The sequence below is a fragment of the Tamandua tetradactyla genome, chromosome 7 (genome assembly GCF_023851605.1).
Source record: "Tamandua tetradactyla isolate mTamTet1 chromosome 7, mTamTet1.pri, whole genome shotgun sequence".
Lineage (NCBI taxonomy): Eukaryota > Metazoa > Chordata > Mammalia > Pilosa > Myrmecophagidae > Tamandua > Tamandua tetradactyla.
Window position 1 is genome coordinate 112,664,429 of NC_135333.1, and position 21,903 is coordinate 112,686,331.

At 36.6% G+C, this 21,903-nt stretch overlaps 1 protein-coding gene and 1 pseudogene across 1 annotated transcript in view; one reads left to right on the plus strand and one right to left on the minus strand.

The window, feature by feature from the left end:
- The window catches only part of TFCP2 (transcription factor CP2), a 131,425-nt gene that overhangs the window by 101,065 nt on the left and 8,457 nt on the right, over window positions 1–21,903 (minus strand). The window lies entirely within an intron of this gene.
- On the plus strand, window positions 18,445–19,204 carry LOC143690207 (thiopurine S-methyltransferase pseudogene; annotated as a pseudogene).

Consider the following 21,903-nt stretch of genomic DNA (forward strand, 5'->3'; position numbering starts at 1 on the left):
GGTCACCAATGACTTTCAGGTAGTCAAACTGAGTTGTCATTTCTTAAGGATCATCTCATTTCAACAATACAGCTAGAACTCTTAAATTAGCCACTCTCCTCTCTAGCCTCCTGACTACCTTTTCCTGCTTTTCTTTTCTTCCTATCTCTCTGACAGCATCTTCTTAACAACTTGTTGCAAAACTGCCTCCTCTACACACTTCAGGACTTGATCTTGGGTCTATACTCTCAGATAGTCTCATAAATTCTCATACATTTAAATACCACTTTATTATGATGACTCCCAAACTTATCTCTGAGGTCCAGGATAGAACAGGGAAGAATTTTTTAGACAGATATTAATTTAAATTCTTCTTTTTTTTTTTTTTGCATATCTACATTTATTGAGTGCTTACTATGTATCAGGCAATGTGCTAAATGCTGTAAGTAGATCACCCATTTAAACCACACAGCAACCTATGAGGTAGGTATTTCTTTCCCTAATTAGGGTTGGAGAAATTTTATATACATATACATATACATAAATATCAACAATTTATTTTTACAAAGATGGCAAAATGTTATAGCTACTGAGTATAAATTCTATACACGAAATTAAGAACTTTGGAATCAAAGACCTATAAGGACAGTGAAATGACAAGATACAAAGTGGGAGAAGGTAACTGCTACTTACATAAGTGACCAAAGATAAGCATGCAGAAGATATTAAAAATTCCTATAAATTAATATGAAAAAGACCAAAAAAAGCAATAGAAAAAACAGTCAAAAAACTTGAACACTTACTTCTCAGGAGCAAACATGAACAGCCAATAAACAGAAAAAGGTACTCAGCCTCATAAAAAATCAGGCAAAGGCACATTCAAACCACAATAAAATACTATTTCATATCCACTAAACTGATAAAAATTAAAAACAATGACTAAATAAATTGGCTAGGATGCAGAAGACTTAAACTACATATACACTGGAAAAAACGATTTAGCATTATCTTGAATGAAGATGCACAAACCCCATAATCCAGCAGTTGTACTGTTCCTACAATCCTTCTGCCTGGAGTACATTCTTTCTCCATCTTTGCTTGGCCCAATCTTACCCTTCTTTTAGGTACCACCTTCAAGAGGTAGAAGTAGTATAGCACTTTAAGTGGTTTTACCTCATCAATTTCTAGTCTGTAACATATTAATAGACATATCTTATACTCTCTACTAGATTGTAAGCAATTGGAGAATAGGAGCCTGGGTGATCTACTTTTTAATCACTACAGCACTGCGCACAAAGCCCTTACAGATGGTACTATATGATGAAGACTCAAAGCTACAGAACACAAAGCCACATAAAATCTAGCATGCAGTAGGCACTCAAATACTTTTTAAATGAATGAATAAATGACTAATGAATGAGTTAACTAACCATGTCTTGTTGTCTATATACAACACGAACTAGTGATGAAAGGTAAATCAGAATACCGATTTGTGAATCCAAAGACCCACACTTTTTTCCTCCCAGATTCTCACCTGAGGAATACTGAGAGTCAACTATGGCTCCATTTGTTCAAAACAGAAATTATGAACAAAACAGATAAAGAATGAGGGCAGAATAGGAGATGGAGAAGAGAAAGGGAGAGTAAAGTGGAAGACAGAAGGAATGGCAACATTATTACTTTGTGTGTCATCTTCCAGGAGAATTAGTGGAGTGCAAGAAAAATATAAGAAAAATCTATGAACTTCAGTAAAGAGACAATGACTGATAGGACAACTTAAAAAGATGACGAAAACTAGATGGCAACAGATTATGTGGCAGACCCTTTTTTCTTAATATTTAGATGTTTTTGAATATATTAAATATTCAAAAATTATATATTTGAATTATATATTTGAATGTGGTTAAAGGGGAAATTTTGAATATATTAAATATTCAAAAAGGTTAAAAAGTATAACAACTACTATGTATATTCTACCCAGCTTAAACAGAACATTAATCAATATAGTGGAAGCTCTCTATATCTTTCCTCAATTATACTGCCCCCCAAACCCCAGGGGCAATAGTATTCTGAATTTCTTGTTAATCATTCCTGTGCATTTCTTTATATTTTTATAGCAGTGCTGTCTCTAGAAAAGAGTAAAAACTTTGTACAAAGTAGGGAGTCTCATCTAAATACCTTGTACATCATAAGAGAATCAGAATGAAAGGGAAAATAAGACATAAAAGGACAAATATTGTATAGTCTCTCTGATATGAAATAATTAGAATAAGTGAATTCATAGAGTGAGAAACTAGAACACAGGCCACCAGGGGCTGGGGTGAAGGGTAGGGAATGAGGAGTCATGCTTAAATTGTAGAGTTTCTATTTGGGTTGATGGTAAAACTTTGGTAATGGTTGGTGGTGGCAGTAGAACATTGTGATTGTAATTAACAGCCCTGAATTATACATTTGAATGTGGTTAAAGGGGAAATTTTAGGTTGTACACGTTACCAGAATAAAAATGTTTAAAAACAATGACATAGGATTGTACAACACAGTGAACCCTATCGTAAAAGGTGTACTATGGTTAATGGTAAAATTATAAAAATGTTTTTTCATGAATTGCGATGTAAAGCTGTGTTCCAATAGCCATGTTTCTTGAAGATGATTGTATAATGATATAGCTTTCACAGTGTGACTGTGTGATTGTGAAAACCTGTGTCTGATGCTCCTTTTATCTACCTTATCAACAGACAAGAAAAACATATAGAATAAAAATAAATAATAGGGGGAACAAATGTTAAAATAAACTTAGACTGAAATGCTAGTGATCAATGAAAGGGAGGGGTAAGGGGTATGGTATGTATGAACTTTTTTCTGTTGTCTTTTTATTTCTTTTTCTGAATCGATTCAAATGTTCTAAGAAATGATCATGATGATGAATATGCAACTATGTGATGATATTGTGAATTACTGATTATATATATAGAACGGAATGATCAAAAGTTAAGAATGTTTGTGCTTGTTACATTTTTTTAATTTAAAAATTAATAATAAAAAATAAATTAATTAAAAGAAAATGTTTTTTCATGAATTGGAACAAATGTACACCCTAATGCAAAGTATTAATAATAGGGTGGTATACGGGAACTTTGTATTTTTTTTCTGTAAATGTACAAAAAAAAAAGGGTCAGTAACAAGTGACCAATTCTAAGACAAAGAAAGAGAGGAAAGGGAAAAAAGATGGATAGATGATAGGTGAAAGGGAAAAAATGAAGGACAGTAGTTCTGAAAAAGAACAGAAAAGAAGAGCCAACAGTCTTGATGAAGAGAGATCAGTTACCTCAAAAACTGCTATACTATTTGCCTTTTAAATGAAAGAGAGAGAGATTGTGTTGGTTCATTCAACAAATAAACACAAATTATTTGTCAGGCACTATTCTAGCAAAATGGATACAGCAGAGAAAAAAAAAACATTCAAGCCCCTGTCTTCATGAAGTATTTATTCGAGGGAAGAGAGGCAAACACATCAGATGGTTCAGATTGAATCATGTCCCCCATAAAGACATGTTTAAATCTTAATCTGCATTCCTGTGGGTGTAAACCAATTTGTAAATGGGAACTTTGAAGATGTTTTTATTAGTTAAGGTTTGGATTCACTTGTGAATAGGATCGTCAAAGATCCTATTTTTAGGATCCTATCTTAGGACCTTAATCCAGGACTGGAGTACTTATAAACAGAGGAAATTCAGGTGCAGTCAGGCAAGACAAATTGGAAAAGCCAGAAGTCAGCAGAAATTGGAGAAGCAGACACAAGGAGAGAAAGAGCAGCATGTGAACTTAGGCTTTTATTCAAAGTACAGAGAAAAACCATTGGAGAGTTTTTAGGAAAAGAGTAACCTAATCTGATCTACATTTGACTTTTTTTTTTTTTTGCATGGGCAGACTCCAGGAATCGAACCCAGGTCTCTGGCATCACAGGCAAGAACTCTGACACTGAGCCACCACCGCCCGCCCTGATCTACATTTTAAATAAGGCGAGCATATGATTTCATTCAAACTGGAACACTTCAGTGAGTGAAGAAGGGTGCTGTTAATAGTTATGTTGGAGACTCGAGAGGTTATCCTGGAGGTTATTCTTATGCATTAAATAGATAGCACTTGTTTACTAATGGTGTAACGTAGAGGCTGGACAGAACTGCCTGAAAATATAGAGCTGTGTTCCAGTAGCTATGTTTCTTGAAGTTGATTGTATAATGATATAGCTTTCACAACATGACTGTGTGATTGTGAAAACCTTGTGTCTAATGCTTCTTTTATCTACCTTATGGACAGATAAGTAAAACATATGGATTAAAAATAAATACATAATAGGGGGAACAAAAAAAGAAATAGTTATGTTGGGTCAATGGGTATCAACAAGACATTAACTTTAAAAGGCTTTTGTGTGTGAGCCAGCTTGAAGCATTCCCCTGGCCAAATCTGGGACATTTTGATAAAAATAAATAGAAATAGTACAGGTTATAATCTTTGAATAAAGTAAGAATCTGAGTTTACAATAATAAAAATAAATTTCCGTTAGTAGAAAGCAAATAAATATAGAAGGAAGAATAGAATTAGAAAATCATCGTTTCAAAACCATCATAAAAATAACTGATTCAGGCAAGAATCATCAATAAATGCTAAAACTGGGTAAAAGTTTGAGAAGTAATAGGATACTTACATAGTCCCAAAGTGTCTCCCTACAAGATATTTATTAATTACAAAAGGGTAAAATGATAACTTCACAATGGAGGAAACTGGCACACACCACCTTAACTAAATATCAAAGTAAACAGTGCCTGTAATGAGACCAATCAGTAGCATGTGCATTCCAACACAGAAAAAAAACCTCAGTGTCACTTCTAAGGTATTACTTCCTAAAGTTCATAACCTGAATTTAAACACAAGGAAAAATCAGACAAACCCAAATAAAGGGATAGTCTACAAAATAACTGGCCTGTACTCACCAAACTGTTAATAAAGATTCAAGAACTCTTCCAGATTAAAGGGGGCAAAAAGAGATATGACATCTAAGTGCAATTCATAATTCTGGGATATCTTTTGCTATGAAGGACATTATTTAAACAGGTGGCAAAATCTAATTAGATAATAGTATTATGTTGGTGTTAAGTTCCTAATTTTAATCATTTTACTGTACATGTTATATAAGATAACTTGTTTTTAGGAAACATATACGGAAGTATTTAGGGATTAAGGGACATCACATTTGTGATGTACTCTTAAAAGATTTTGAAAAAAATAATTCTGTGTGTATGTAGAGAAAGATAAAGCAAATGCAGCAAAATGTTAAAATTTGGGAAATCTAGGTGAGGGGTATTGAAAAATACAGATTCTTTGTATTTTTCAGGCAAATCTTCTGTAAGTCTGAAATTATTTTTAAAAAATGAACACATACCACAAAAAGGCTTCTGTGTGAAGAATGGACTTGGGAGGCAGGGTGGGGAATGTTGTGTTGGAAGCAGAGTTGGACCAATTAAAAGGCTATTGTAACTATTCAGGGGAAAAGATTATAGCAGCTTGATTCAAGGTGGTAGCAGTGCAAGGGGCAGGTAATAGCTGAATTCTGGACATATTCTGAAAGTATGCCAAGAGAATTTACTGATGGATTGACATGGAATGTAAAACAAAGAGACGCACCAAGATTTTTAGCCTCTGCAACTAGAAAAATGGAGGTACCATATATTGAGATGGGGAAAGTGTGGGAGGCAAGGTTTTAGGGGGTAGAAAGTCAGTTTGGTTTAGACATGTTAAATTTGAGATGCTAATTAAACATTCAAATGGAAATATCAAGAAGGCAGTCATTTAACTGGAGTTCAGGCTATAGATATACATTTGGGAGTCATCACTATATAGATAATAGTTAAAGCCACATGAGCCTGAATACCTAGAGACCGAGGACATAGCAAAAAGAAGGGATTGCGGGCAGCCTCGGACACTCCAACTTTTATTTAAAGATCAAGGAGCAAAAGAAACCAACAATTAGTAGCCAGTTTAAGTAGGAGAAGAACCATAAGGCAATAGTTTTGAAAACAAGCAAAAAAAATATTTCAAGTAGAGAGTAATTAATTGTCACATGCTACAGGCTGAGTAAGATGGAGACCCAGATTGATAATGAATTTAGTTGTGTGAAGCCAATGTGACTCTGACATAAGACATTTTGGTGGAGTGGTAGATACGAAAGACTGATCAGAAGGATTACAAGAAATAATAGAAGGAAAGTGAAGACAGAGCACATAAAACAACTGCTTTAAGTTTGGAGTAAATAGATGGGAACAAGAAATGAAGTTGAAAATTTTTTTCTTTTTATTAAGATAGGAAATATTACAACATGTTTCTATGCTGATGGTATGAGCCAATAAAGAGGGAAAATACGATGTGTGTTAACAAAGGAACAAAACTGTTTTCTTTGAGTGGAGGGATTGGCCTTAGATAGCATGACCATTTATCCAGAAAACAGCAAGAAAGGTGGCTAAGAATAAAAATGCCTTTTAGGTTTACAGGGTAACACATGTGGCTATAATGAAGGGCATTCCAACATTTGATGCAAAGTGGCCCAAATCAACATTTATTCAATGTCTATGTGGATGATTCTACAGAGTTAAGTCAGGTTCCATTTGCATGAGTGACTAATGGAAAATACTAAGAGGGGGAAAAGTGAAAAATTAGATCAGAAATAGTGAAAAACCAAAGAACAAGTGAGAGAAGTTTTTATATACTGAGTTACATGATGAAGAAACAGGTCAAATAAGAATAAAGTGCCTTCCCATGCGAACTTTAGCACATGTCGAAAGAAAGATGAAAATGGACAGATTAAATTGCTACTGAGAAACTTACGGGAAGATGGAGGAGTAGAATAGGCTGGGTACACCCCTGGTCCAAGGAACAACTAGAATAGCGACAGAAAAATGACCAGGACAGCAGCTTCAGAGTGCGAGTGACCTGAGAGGGTCTTCTACACTATACAGGCAGGTCCTGGATGAAAAAGTTGAGGGAATGGGATACAGAGAACAGGGTGACTGGGCTCTACTGGGATTCCACTGGGACAAGAGGCCATTTCCAGGAAAGTGCCTACCCCTGCAGCTAGCTTGGGATATCAGCCCCCTCAGTTCTACAGCCTGGAACTCTCTTGGGAGAACCCAGAATCCAAGAAATTTGCTTTCCTGTGTCACAGAGACCATCCACCTAGTGCAGAGAGTTTACCTCTTGCCTTTCCATACGGAGGCTTGCAGCCGTAGAAAGGCATGGACGGAAAGACAGGGGCAAGGAAGCAAGCAACACCGTATCCTGTGCCCCAGCACCCACACATGCCATGCCTTGTGCCCACACTTACTGGCACCCAGGCTCCATGACCTGGCACCACACCCCACCCCTGGCACCCATGCCCCACCCATCTGTGCCCTGCCCCCACATCTCCATGCCACCTCCTACCTTGTGCCATGCCCTGTCCTGCACACCCCTGCCCCATGTCCCTGCTAAGCACTGCATCCTGAGCCACACCCTGTGCTCCCACCCCCATACTGCACCCCACACCTTATGCCATGTCCAACCAGGAGGCATTTCCATGTTGACTGTGTATAGAAGCGGCTGATATACCCAATTCCACAGCCCAAGGTCATTCCAAGTGGGAGCGTGGGGACACCAGCCCCATCAGGCCCACAAGTGAAATCTCTACGGAGGTGTATACTGCCCAATCCCCAGTCCTGAGGCTTGCAGCTTTTAGCACGCACCGGAACCAGAGGCTTGGCTGGAATTGCACCGGGTCTCCATCCAGCTCATCCAGCTGCCTCAGAGAACTGAGAGGAAGAGGATGCCCAAGAGTGCCATTTGCTAGGAAGAAACAGAAAGCACGATCTGGCAAACTGCCTATCTATCTTCAAACAGAGCCTCAGGTAGAGTTGTATGCCCTGTATGAGGTCCAGGCCTTGGTTTGGCTGGGAATTACAGACAAAGCAAGTGCAAAAGAAGAGTTTCAATGCAAACCCAACCAAATATAAAATCTTAGATGACTGAGAGAAATAACCCTATAATAATAACCCTATTATTTCAAGAAAGCCCTATCAAGATCATCTAATACCTTGAAGCCAAGAGAAAAATCACAAAGCATATGAAGATGCAGGCAGAGATGGTCCAGCCAAATGACCAAATTAAAACATCAGAGGAGACACAGACTTTGGAACAACTAATCAAAGATGTTCATATAACTCTCCTAAATAAATTTAATGGTTGGCCAGAGACATATAGGATATCAAGAAGACACAAGAGCATAAAAAAAGAATTTGAAAAACTAAGTAGAAAAATAGTGATATCACAGAGAAGAAAGATACTATAGATCACATTAAAAGTGAACCAGAGACACACAACAGCAGATTTGAAGAGGCAGAAGAAAGAATAAGCAAACTAGAGGGTAGAACAATTTAATTCAGATGCTCAAAAAAAGATGGAAAAAATTGGAATTGCATCTCAGGGAATGATGAACAAAATAAAGCACACAAATATAAGACCCACTGGTGTCCCAGAAGGAGAAGAGTAAAGGGCTAGGAAAATTAGTTGAGGAGTTAATGGGGGGAAAACTTCCCAACCCTTATAAAAGACATAAATACGCAAATCAAAGAAGCCCAACAAACTCCAAATAGAATAAATCCAAACAGGCCTACTCTAAGACACATACTAATCAGTCTGTCAAATGCTGAAGAAAATAAAGTCCTAAAGCAGCTAGAGAAAAGCTACTCACCACATACAAGGGAAACCAATAAGACTGAGTTTAGACTACTCAACAGACACCATGGAGACAAGAAGGCAATGGTATGATATATTTAAGATCCTGACAGAGAAAGAGTTCCAGCCAAGAATTCTTTGTCTAGCCAAGTTGTCCTTCAAAAGTGAGGGAGAGACTGAACTGCTACTGAAAAAAATAGCTGCAGATAATAAGTTTAGTTTTATGCAAATTTTTCCAGGAGCAAAAATAAAGGTGTACCAATCAAAGAATAAAGAAACTAATGATTTATTCATCAACAACAACTTAATTATCCTGCTAATTTTGTGTGCTATGAGGAAGGTTTGACAGCCTAACAGAATTCTGTAACTCTTCTCATTGGCATATAAGAAATGTGAAAGGGTGGGCCACGGTGGCTCACCAGGCAAGAATGCTCGCCTGCCATGCCAGAGGACCCAGGTTCAATTCCCGGTGCCTGCCCATGTAAAATAAATAAATAAATAAATAAATGTGAAAAATTAAGTCAAGACTATGAACAGTGATTTTCCCCCCAAAGGATGGATGAAGTTAAAATTGGAAGCCACTAACCTTATTACATAATAGTCAACATTTCGCAAGAATCCTACTACAAAAGACTAGCAAGAATTGTACTTGCTAAACATAGATTATCAATATACCTTAAAAGGACAGCAAATAAGAAAATTCAAGTAACAGCAAAGGTGAAAGGAAAGGCTATCAAGAAAATACTTTTGATCAGATTAACTTTGACTTATTTAAAACCACATATTCTAAACTGCAGGGGCCAAATAGACTGCTGAAATATGCATGACAACATAAAAATATGGTGTGCATCTCCCCCAGTAAGAAAAACTAACCAAGAGAAAAAGGATGTACGGTGAGCCTTCCCCATATGGCTATTTATTATGTATTTTTGTCTACTGAACATATAATATGAAAATCCATATCAAATGTGACTGAAGTATAAAGATTTTTTTAAATAGTGATGAGTACACCAATGTTTATAGCAGCATTAGTCACAATCACCAAAAGATGGAAACAAACCAAATGCCCATCAACAGATGTGCCAATTTGAATCTGTGGTGGACCCCAGAAAAACCACATCCTGCAATCTTCATTCAATATTGCTGGGTGGGAGCATTTTGATTGTTTCCATGGAGGTGTGTCTCCACCCACTGAAGGTGGAGTTGCTTACTGGAATCCTTTAAAAGAGAAAACATTTTGGAAAGAGTCCCTTTTGGTAGAGCCACGAGAAAGCCAGGAGACACCACCATGTTCGCCATGTGCCCTTGCAGCTGAGAGAGAAATGCTGAACATCATCAGCCTTCTTGAACCAAGGTATCTTTCCCCAGATGCCTTAAATTGGACATTTCTATAGAATTGTTTGAATTGGGACATTTCCTTGGCCTTAGAACTGTAAACCAGCAACTTACTAAATTCCCCTTTCTAAAATCCAAAAAAAAAAAAAAAAATAGTGATGAGTAGACTAAGCCCAAGCATACTATATACAGATATTAAACTGTACTTGAAAAAGTATTTCAAACACATCAAAAACCTACTATGAGAGGTACTAAAACAACAATAAACACCATATCCTGCTCTCGCCCAACAAAAAAGTTCTAAAAGCAAGAGAAAGGAATAATTTTGATATACCATAGCAAATACGTTAAAATGGAGAACAGAACAGTGAAAATTCCTGGCTTGTATTCAAGAAGATACAGAACTTGGGAAATTAAAGAAAGCAGAAAAGAATTGCTTTCAACATGTTTAGAAATCAAGTTAAATAATGATTTTGTTCTATTACTTAAATATTTATTGATGACCTAAGAGGTGCTCTGGATGCTGCAGATACAAATTACAATGAACACACACTGTCCTTGCCCTTGATGGCCTCATGATCTAGTGGAGAAAAAGAAACGTACCAGTGGTACAGACAAGTAAAACACAGTCAGGGACACATTAACCTAACCTAAGGCACCAGTACTCTGAGATTTATCAGACAGCCTCTGGGGGCTTGTTTCTGCTATAGGCATCCCTTAATCAAGATAATAGCCAACTTGCAGCCAGTAGGAATAAACAGTTACTACACATCACAGTGCCCTGCTACTGAAACACCCATCACTGCCCCAGAATGGATGGGACCCCAGAAAGTACAGGGGGGCAGCAGGGAGTGTCAGTTAAGAAAGACGGTTTCCAAAATGAAACATGAGAGAAAGATCCCCTGGCACACAGGAAGAAAATATTAGAAACAAACACACTCACATGTGTGTACAAGATTATAACTAAGTAGCAGGCAGGACACCATAATTATAGTTTAATACACAGGGGACATGGATGCGCCCCTCCAGTATGCTAGAATATAATTTATAGGTAAGGTGATTTTCAATCTGTCACTTACACTGACCTACAAGTCCGTGGTCCTCCCAACAGGCACTTTACAAAGCTCTGTAAGAACCACAGCTAATTTCAGGTTTCCTAATGTTGGCACATAACTGATCATAGTACTCTCTCCTAATCCTTTTTGTTTCTGTAAGGTTGATAAGAATGTCACCACTTTCATCCCTGACTTTAGTTATTTGTGCCCTCTTTTCTTCCTTTGTGAGTCTGGCTACAGGTCTGATTTTATTGATTAAAAAAAAAAACTTTTGGTGGTGTTGATTTCACTGTTTTTCTATTCTCTATTTTATTTATCAATGCTCTAATCTTCATTACCTCCTTTTTCGTATGAACATTGGGTATAGTTTGCACTTCTCATTCTAGTTTCTTTATATGTTAAGTTAGGTTATTGACTTATGACTTTTCTTCTTTCTTAGTGTAAGCATTTAGAGCTATAAATCTCACTCTGAGCACTGCCTTCACTGCAACCCATGAAGTTTGCTATGTTCTATTTTTGTTTCATTCGTCTCAAGATAGGTCTGAATTTCCCTTGTGATTTCTTCTTTTACTCACTGGTTGTTTAAAACTGTTTACATTTGTAAATTTACATTCATACATTCTCCAGTTTTCCTTCTGTTATTGATTTCTAGCTTTATTCAATTGCAATACAAGAAGATACTTTGTATGATTTCAATATTTTAAAATGTATTAAGATTTGATTCGTGGCCTAACATATGGTCTGCTCTAGAAAATGTTCACGTACACTTCAGAAGAGTGTGTATTCTACTGCTGTTGGGGTGGAGTTTTCCTTATATAAATCTATATAAGGCAATTAGGTCTAAACGGACCAAGGTGGAGGGCCCAGCTTCCTTCCTAGCTTGCCTGACCCATAGTCAGTGAGATATTGGGTTTGGTCTGAGTTATGTCCCCTCATAGGGGACACCACAAGGGCTTGGGTTGGCCCCTGGAGGGTCAAGGGACTGACCTCTTGCTCCCTCTCATTCCTCCAATCTTCTTCCTCCTTCAGTTATTGGTTTTTGTAAAATGGATGCTGTTTCAGTTTGCTAAAGCTGTTGGAATGCGATATTCCAGAAATGGATTGGCTTTTATAAAAGGGATTTATTATTACAAGTTACAATTTTAAGGCCGTGAAAAATGTCCAAATTAAGGCACCAAGAAGAAGATCTCTTCTTGGGGGAAAGGTAGCTGGCATATGGGTTCCTCTGTCACATGGGAAGACCCGTGGCAATGTCTGCTGTCCTTCTTTCCTGGCTCCTGGTCTCAAATGCTCTCTCAGCTCCTGTAGGGTCTCCTGGGGCATTTTCCTTCTACATCTCCGAATGCCTATGTCTGCGCTTTCTCCATAATGTTTCCCTCTTAAAGGACTCCAGTAAGCTGATTAAGACTCACCTTGAATGAACAGGGTCACGTCTTGACGGAAACCTAATCAAAAGGTTCCACACATAATAGGTCTGCACCCACAAGACTGGATTTGAAGAACAGAGCTTTTCTGGGGTACAGATCAGTTTCAAACTAACACAGATGCCTTACTGCTTAGATAAATATTTTTGAAGCTGGCATTAAAACAAAAAAATAGCATTGTTCAAGTTTTCTATTTCCTTATTGCTTTTTTGTTTAGATGTTCTATTAATTAATGAAAATAATGTACTGTAGTCTCCAACTTTTATGTAGAGATATTATTTATTTCCTTCTATTCGATTCTGACAGTTTTTATTTCATATATTTTGGAGCTCTATTGTGAAGTGCATATATGTTTATAATCATTTTAATTTCTTGATGAAGTGAACTTTTATCAATTATATTTCCTTACCTCTTATGAACTTTTTTACTTCAGCTCTGTTTGGTCTGATAGTAAGACAGCCACTTTGACTCTCTTTTTTATAACTGTTCACATGGACTATCTTTTCTACCCTTTTACTTTCAACTTCTTTGTATGTTTGTACCTAAAATGAGTCTCTTGTAGACAGCATGCAGATCGTTCATGTTTTTCCATCCAAACTGGCAACTCTGCCTTTTAATGGGGAAGCCTAACCAAGAAGGAAGAATTTACTTCTGCCTTCAACCATCTGTTTCCTGGTCAATTACTCCATTATCGCCTTTTAAAAAAGACTTTTTTGTGTAGTGTACTATTTTGAGACCCTTCTTTACTTTTCTCTATATCTTTCAGTTATATTTTTAATGCTTACCCTTGAATTTACAATGAACATCCTAAAATAAACTAATTTGACTACTAACAACATAGCTTCAGTAGTATACAAACTCTATTCCTATATATCTCCACCTCTTCCACTTTATATTGGTATTGGCTCAGATTACATCTTTATACATTGTATGCTAATTAACAGGTTTTAGATGTTATTTTACATATTTGCCTGTTAAGTTATGTAGGGGGAAAAGCACTTAAAGGTCAAAGTACAATAATACAGGATTTTATATTTACCCATGTAGCCACCTTTTCCAATGTTCTTTATTTCTTCTTATGGCTTTGAGTTATAGTGTCCTTTCATTTCAGCCTGAAAGACTCCCTTTATCATTTCTTCTGGGGCAAGTCTTCTGGTAATGACCTCTTTCAGATTTCAATCATCTGTAAATGCTTTAATTTCTCCTTCCTCTTTGAAAAGTAATTCTATCAGATAAAGAATTCTTTGCTGACAGTCTTCTTCTCTAAGAACTTTAAACATATCCTCCCACTACCTCCTGGCTTCCATTATTTCTGTTGAGAAACCCCATTAATCTCATTGTCCTTTCTATGTGACAAGTCAATTCTCTCTTGCTGCTTTGAAAATCCTCTCTTTGTCTTTGGAGTTTGACAGTTTCACTCTAAAATGCTTTGGTGTAGATCTCTAGGAGTCTATCCTGCATGGAATTCGTTGTGCATTCAGAGTATCTTTCATTTGATTTAGGAAGTATTCAGCCATTGTTTCCTCAAGTAATTTTTCTGTCCCTTTCTCTCCTGTCTTTCTGGAACTCCAATGATGTGTATATTGGTATGCTTGATGCTATCCCACAGATCCCTCAGGCTCTGTACATTTTTCTTCTTTTTTCTTTCTGATCCTCACACTGGATAATTTCAATTGTCTTGTCTTCAAGTTTGCTGATCCTTTCTTCTACCTGATGAATTTGCAGATGAATCCATCTAATGAATTTTTTATTTCAATTACTGCACTTTGCAGCTCCAAAATTTGTTTAGGCATTTTTTATTCCTTTTTTAAAAAAAAGTTTTTTACTGCTAAGTATAATATATATACAAAGAAAACAAACAAAAAGCAATGATTTTCAAAGTATACTTCAACAAACAGATACTGAATAGATTTTTCCTTCCAGCTGCTCCAAACACTGGAGGCTAGAAGAAATCTTTTTCTTTTTCTTTCTTTTTTTTGTGTGTGTGTGTATGAAAAACAACGTATATACAAAAAAGAAATAAATTTCAAAGCATTTCCCAATAATTAGCTGCAGAACAGATTTCAGAGTTTGGTATGGGTTACAATTCTACCATTTTAGGGTTTTACTTCTAGCTGCTCTAAGATACTAGAGACTAAAAGAAGTATTAATATGATTCAGCAATCATGCTCATTTGCTAAACCCTAACTTCTCTGTATAACTCCACCATCACCTCTGATCTTTCTCCCACTCTTTTTAGGGGTATTTGGGCTATGCACTTTACAATTTTTTCATGTTGGAACAGGTTGTCAATTATATGGGATGGGGGATCAAACTATTTGATATTCTGGAAAGGCTAGTCCCTCTGCATTTCAGGACTCATCTGGTCCAGGGACCCATATGGAGGTTGTAGGTTTCTGGAATGTTACCCTAGTGCATGGGACTTTTGTAGACTTTTATATAGCACCCTAGGTGTTCTTTAGGATTGGCTAGAATGATTTTGGTTGGGGTTTGGCAAGTTATGGTAGGTAGCAATATCTAACTGGAACTTACCTAAGAGTCACCTCCAGAGTAGCCTTTTGACTCTATTTGAACTCTCTTAGCCACTGATACTTTATTAGTTATACTTCTTTTCCCCCTTTTGGTCAGGATGGCACTGTTGATCCCACGATGCCAGGGCCAGGCTCATCCCTGGGAGTCATCTCCCACGCCACTAGGGAGGCTTTCACCCCGTATATCAGGTCCCACATAGGGAGGAGAGTAATGATTTCACTTGCAGAGCTGGGCTTAGAGAGAGGGAAGCCACACCTGAGCAACAAAAGAGGTCCTCCAGAAGTAACTCTTAGGTATACCTAAGGCAAGCTAAGCTTCTCCGCTGTAAGGCCTGGCCCGGTAGCCTCTAGCTGGAAGGTCCCCCACCTGAACCAAAACTAGTGCACATCCGGGCATATAGCTATTCAAACTCAGCCAATCAGGACCTGGCCTGACAAACAAAGGACCCTCACTGCACACAGCCCGTACCTATGCCCACTGCACAAGGCCCATAGTTATGCCCCCCGGCCAAGGCCCGTAGCTATGCCTCCGGCCCTAAAGCGCGCGAAACTCCTAACCTACCACAGGAGGCCCCGTAGGCATCGTCAGCACCCCCACTAGCTAGCCTATATCTAGCCCCACACCCCCAGGGGGGCACAACTTCCCCAGCCCGCACCCTGAACACCTGGACCCGGGAACCTCGCCCCGGGGCAATAAACTTTTTTTAAACTCGGACTCAGTTCCTCTGATTTTCCAGTCGGTTACCGTTTAAAAACATAACATCTGCTACCTACATACTGACATTTAAAACACTTTACCAGCCTCTTCCTTCACCTCTTCCTTGGATGCTTCAGAATGTTCTACTAGATTCCAAAGTTTTTTTAATAGTTGACTAAGAGTTCTTGCCAGTTCAATAGTTGTTTTGGTAGAAGGACTGATTCTTGGAGCTTCTATTTCTGTCATTGTCCCACAATCTTCTTGCTACAACCAGCATCTCCTTTTACAAAATATAAAATAAAAATTGCATTGAATGTAGTAATGGTATCATTTCATTTAACTATTATTTCAGAGATACTGGGGTCCCATTATAAAATACAGTTCTTCCGGTGGGTCACAGTGCAAGAAGCTTAAAGTCACAGTCCCAAGAAAAACACTTCCACATATGCACCAAAAGACTGGCAAACCATGGCAAGCAAACTCACTGCCCTCCCCCTCTATGTGGGACATGACTCCCAGGGTGTAAACCTCCCTGGCAGCATGGGACAGAAATCCTAGAATGAGCTGGGACTCAACATCAAGGGCTTGAGAAAACCTTCTCGACCAAAAGAGGGAAGAGAGAAATGAGACAAAATAAAGTATCAGTTGCTGAGAATTTCAAATAGAGTCGAGAGGTTATCCTGGAAGTTATTCTTACACATTATACAAATAACCCCTTTTTAGTTTAGTTTAGTTTATTAGTAGAGGGAAGTGCCTGAAACTGTAGAGCTGTGTCCCAGTAGCCATGTTTCTTTAAGATGAATGTATAATGATACAGCTTTCGCAAGCGACTGTATGATTGTGAAAACCTGTTCTGATGCTCCTTTTATCTACAGTATGGACAGATGAGTAAAAAGTATGGATTAAAAATAAATAAATAAGAGGGGAACAAATGTTAAAATAAATTGGGTAGAGGGAAATACTAGTGGTCAATGAGAGGGAGGGGTAAGGGGTATGGTATGTATGAGTTTTTTTTTCCTTTTATTTCTTTTTCTGGAGTGATGTAAATGTTCTAAGAAATTATCATGGTGATGAATATACAACTATGTGATGATACTGTAAGCCACTGATTGCACACCAAGTATGGAATGTTTGTTTTGTATGTTGATTGGTGTTATCAATAAATTTAAAAAAAAAAAAAAACACCGGCAAAAATGTTTATATCAGCACTGTTAAAAATAGTAAAAATCTAGAAACAGCTGAAATTTTCCTTAATAAAATGGATAAATTGTGGCATGTCTGAGAAATGAAACTCTATACAACTGTAAAACTAAATGAAAACTCAATGCAAAACATTTAAAAACAGGTAAATAACATATTGTTTCATAATACATACATATGTGATAAAACTATAAAGATAAATGGGAAAAAATATTCAGGAAAATGATTACCTCTGGGGAAAAGGATTAAGGAGGCTTCAAAAGTACTGGTTATGTTCTATTTCCTTAACATGGGTGGTGGATACATCACTGTTTGGTGTTTGTTACTACTATTCTTTAAACTATACAAATATATATACATTTATATGTATGATGTAGTTCACAATAAAAAGGCTTAAAAACAAGTGAAAGAAAGTAGATGGAAGAGAGCTAACTGATTTCACAGAGGAGGTATGCTATAACTCAGGTACCCGCAAAAAGTGATACTGATGAAATAGAGGACAGGTTACCAAGGATGGGAAGGAGGAAGAGGTGGGGGAATGGGGCATTAATGAATGACAGATATAGGGTTTCTGTTTGGGAGGATGGAAAAGTTTTGGTAATGAATGCCGGTGAGCATAGCACAACATAACGTGATTAATTCCGCTGAACTACCTGGGAGTAGATAAAAAGGGAAATTTTTATGTTGTATATGTTATCACAATTAAAAAGAAAAAAAAAAGACTTCAGTTTGCCAGAATGCTCTACCAGGTACTGTACAATGGGTTGGCTTGAACAACAAGCATTTGTTGTCTCATGGTTAAGGTGTCAGCAACGTCACACTTTCTCTACAGTTTGTTGCATTCCGGTGATGGGCAGTCTTTTTGCCACATGGCAATCTCTCCTTACATCTGCTCTTCTGGTTTCTGCTGACTTTTGCCTTTTTCCAGTTTCTGGTTTCTACTCACTGTGTTTACATTTCCTTTTTTTACAAAACCTTCAGTCATAAGGATGAAGACCCACCCTGATTCAACTGGCCACACCTTAACTAATAACAACATCTTCATTTACAAAGGATTTATACCCACAGGAATGCAGATTAAGATTAAGAATAGGTCTTTTGCAGGATACATTATTCAATTCCCAACAGAAACCAAAGAGACAATGACAATTAAACAGAATACATGACCCTAACTGGATCTAATAATGGGCATCATTAGAACAAATGAAAGAACTGGATATACATTTATGGTTTATATCAGTGTTAAATTTATTGAATTTAAGAACCATACTTGGGCAGGCAATGGGTGGCTGAAGAGATCAGTGGCCCCAAGGATACGGTCCTGAACACAGGAATTGGAAAATCCTTCTATGGAAAGTCTGAATAGCCCAAAGAAAATAAAGATAACGACCAGTGGGTTTCTGCTACTGATAAAAAAGCAACTTGAAGATATCTGCGTGTGAGGCAAAGGTGTCTACAAAATTATGAATAATACAAGAACTTTATTCAAAATTAATGAGTATCCAGATAGTGAGGTATAAAAAAAAAACAAGTACTAACTCTGGAAGAATGGCAAGAAAAGTGGGTGAGCCACACATTTTGTTTCACCAAGAACAAGGACATCAATTTATTAAAGAAGCATTTGGATACTTTTCTTAACAGCAAGAGTGGACTCAGGATATTTTTTCTTCTTCGTGGAAAAGTAGTTAAGATGAGATGGCTCGCAGAATGGGGACACAGCATAGTTGGTGTGGATATCAATGAACTGGGGATTTGAGAATTTTTTACAGAGCAGAATTTTTCATAATCAAAAAACAAACTGCCAAAATTCTTAGAGCCAAAGGATTAAAGAGTTCTTCAGAGAACATTTCATTATACTGTTGTAGCATTTTTTATATTTCCAGAGTAAATATTGGCCAAGTTGACAGGATTTGGGACAGAGGAGCTTAGCCACTGTAAATCCAGGTGCTCAGGAATGCTATGCTCATACAATGTCGCCTCGACAAGAAAAGGGTGCCAGTACCTCACGTCTATTGTTTCTTGTGATCCAACTAAACATGAACGCCCACCGTTTTATATTCCACATACTGAAATTAAAAGGCTGTTTGGCACAAAATACAATATTGTCTTGAGCAGATCGATACTTTTGAAGAATGTCATAAGTTGTGGAATTGTTACGTATTTGAGAAGCTATATCTATTTGCAGACAAAATCTTGCATATCAACATGTTTTTGAGTAACTGAAAATCATGCTCAGGCATGAAAATATAATGAATGACTAAAAAAATCATCTACCAATTATATCACAGATCTTTGTTCAAAATGCATATAACTTTTTAGAGAAAAACACATAATAAAAAATTTAGCATGAGTACCTTTTAGAAGACTGTAATTAGGAGTATAAGCAGACTATACTTGTCTGTTTTACTTACAGATCATAAAATATTTTTACCATGAGCATGTTTTACTTATATAATTAATATATGAGAAATGCAAGGCATACAACAAAGAAATACAAAAGAAAAATTGACATTGAGTATAATATTTTAATATGTGCAAGGTAAAAAGTAAAAAATTATATAAAATAATTTTTACTATAAACACTCCTTATGCACCCCTTTTTATGTTTTGTCTCCTTATGTAATAATTTTATATGTAAGAGAATTAAGAAACAACTTTAAAAGTTTAGTTAAATGACAAATTGAGTAGATTGAAATACTAGTGGCCAATAAGAGGGAGTGGTAAGAGGTATAGAAAAAAATAGGGGGAGCAAAGGTTAAAATATATTGGGTAGATGGAATTACTAGTGGTCAAGGAGAGGGAGGAGTAAGGGGTATGGTATATATGAGTTTTTTCTTTTTATTTCCTTTTCTGGAGTGATGCAAATGTTCTAAAAAATGATCATGGTGATGAATACACAACTATATGATGATATTGTGAGCCACCGATTGTACACCATGTGTGGAATGTTTGTATGTTAAGAATGTTTGTGTTTGTATGTTGTTTTGACTTGTCAATTAAAAAAAATTAAATTAAAAAAAAGTTTAGTTAAATGAACCAACATGTATGGAACCAAGTATTTTTCCTAAGCTGTAAAAATTTTACAGATTTTAAAATTAAGTTTTTTCCTGAGTTTGGAAGGTTTCTGTTTCCTATAGGTTAATCTTGTTTAAATGATAGTCCTATGAAGTATGGTAACTCCAGACTCATGTTTGTTCACTATGAAAGTTTAGATTAAAATCTGTTTTTTAACACTCATATTTTTTTAAATCAAATACTACCCTCTAACTGCACTACCTAATATCTAATAGGTTTCAAGTGTTTAGCTTATGTCAACAGAATGGTGTATTTTATTAAAAATACGTTATTTGTGGGAAAAAAAACTATCCTTAATTCTAAGTGAATATCCTAGATTGTAGGAAATAAGAGTATCACATGTTCAAGAAGCAGGATATATGCAACATATTCTCAAATGTTTAGAAGATTAGGCAGATACATACATACATAAATAGATGCACAGAATGATATAGCAAATGTGGCAAAACGTTAAAAGTTGGTAAATCCAGGTATCCAGGTAGAGGGTATATTAGGAGTCCTCTGTATAGTTGTTCTTGGGTTTTTGCTTTTTTTTTTCTTACCGACTGTCCTGTAAACTTATTTCAAAATAGAAGGTTTTTTTTTTTTAAACTGACAACATGGCAAATGGACTGTCCAGCAAACTCTAGTGAGGCTCAGCATTTACAGAGAACAGGAGAAAATATAGAAAGGAAAAGAGTAAGACTGTCTAGAGGCCACCTCTCCCTGTGCTACCAGGAAACTCCCTAACCTAGGCAGAAAGCCTGAGATTAAAGAGGCTTTAAGAATACTGAGAGATGGGGAAAGGGAAATTTAATTCGAAGAGCACAAAGTGAATGTACAATCCCAAGCCTCCTTCTCCCAATATGTTCCCAGATAGCCAAAAGACTAAGCATATGCCCCCAAAGCAGAAGACCTAAAGTGTCTTCACCTAAGAACTAAAAGATCTCTGAGGAAGGGGAAAAAAAACCCAAACTTCTACATGCTGCCATACTGGAGTCCTCCAATAAAAAAACCATCTCAAAAAAAAGCCATCTCATTCACTTCTAATCAGCCACAACTGTACTCATAACGAAGGACAACCAAATGTTACTGGTCATTTGAGGAATGCTGCTAACATGAAAGAAAATGACCAAAAGAAACAACAGAAAAAAAAAACTATGAATGATGATGCAGAGAACAAAACTTTTTCTTTACAACAAAAAAACAATAATTAACATCATCAGAGAAATAAGATACTACATTCATAAGACAAGAACAAGATGTTGTGAAAAAGAATAAGAGAATGAAAAAGAGCATTGGAAAATATGTTGGCAAAAGAAAATTCATTAGAAGAATTAGGAAATAAACTCAAGAAAATCTCTCAGAAAGTAAAATATAAGACCAGGAGCAGACAAACAATAAAAATGATAAGAGACTCAACCCAGACATTCTATCATTCAAGTAACAGTTCCAGAAAGAGAGCAGAGAGAAAATTAAGGAAAGGAAATTAATAAAAAGATAGGAAGAAATTCCCTAGAACAGTATCCATTTTAAAAGGACCCCATAATTAAATAACTAAAACAAAAACAAACAAAACAAAAGCCTGTAGGTCAAATACAAAAAGAAAGGAATCAAACTCAACAGCGTCAGTAGAACCTAAAGGACAATTATGCATCGCCTTCAAATTTCCAAGGGAAAAATATTTTCAACCCAGAATTTCTAGGTTCAATAAAATTATAAATCAAGGAAGATGGCAAAATAAAGACATTTCTAGACCTGGAAGATTTTTAAAAGAAAAAAAAAAAGGCACAACCTGTTATGCACCCTTTGACAGGAAATCACTGGTAAAACACCCTGTCAGAACAACTGAGAAAACCAAGAGCAAC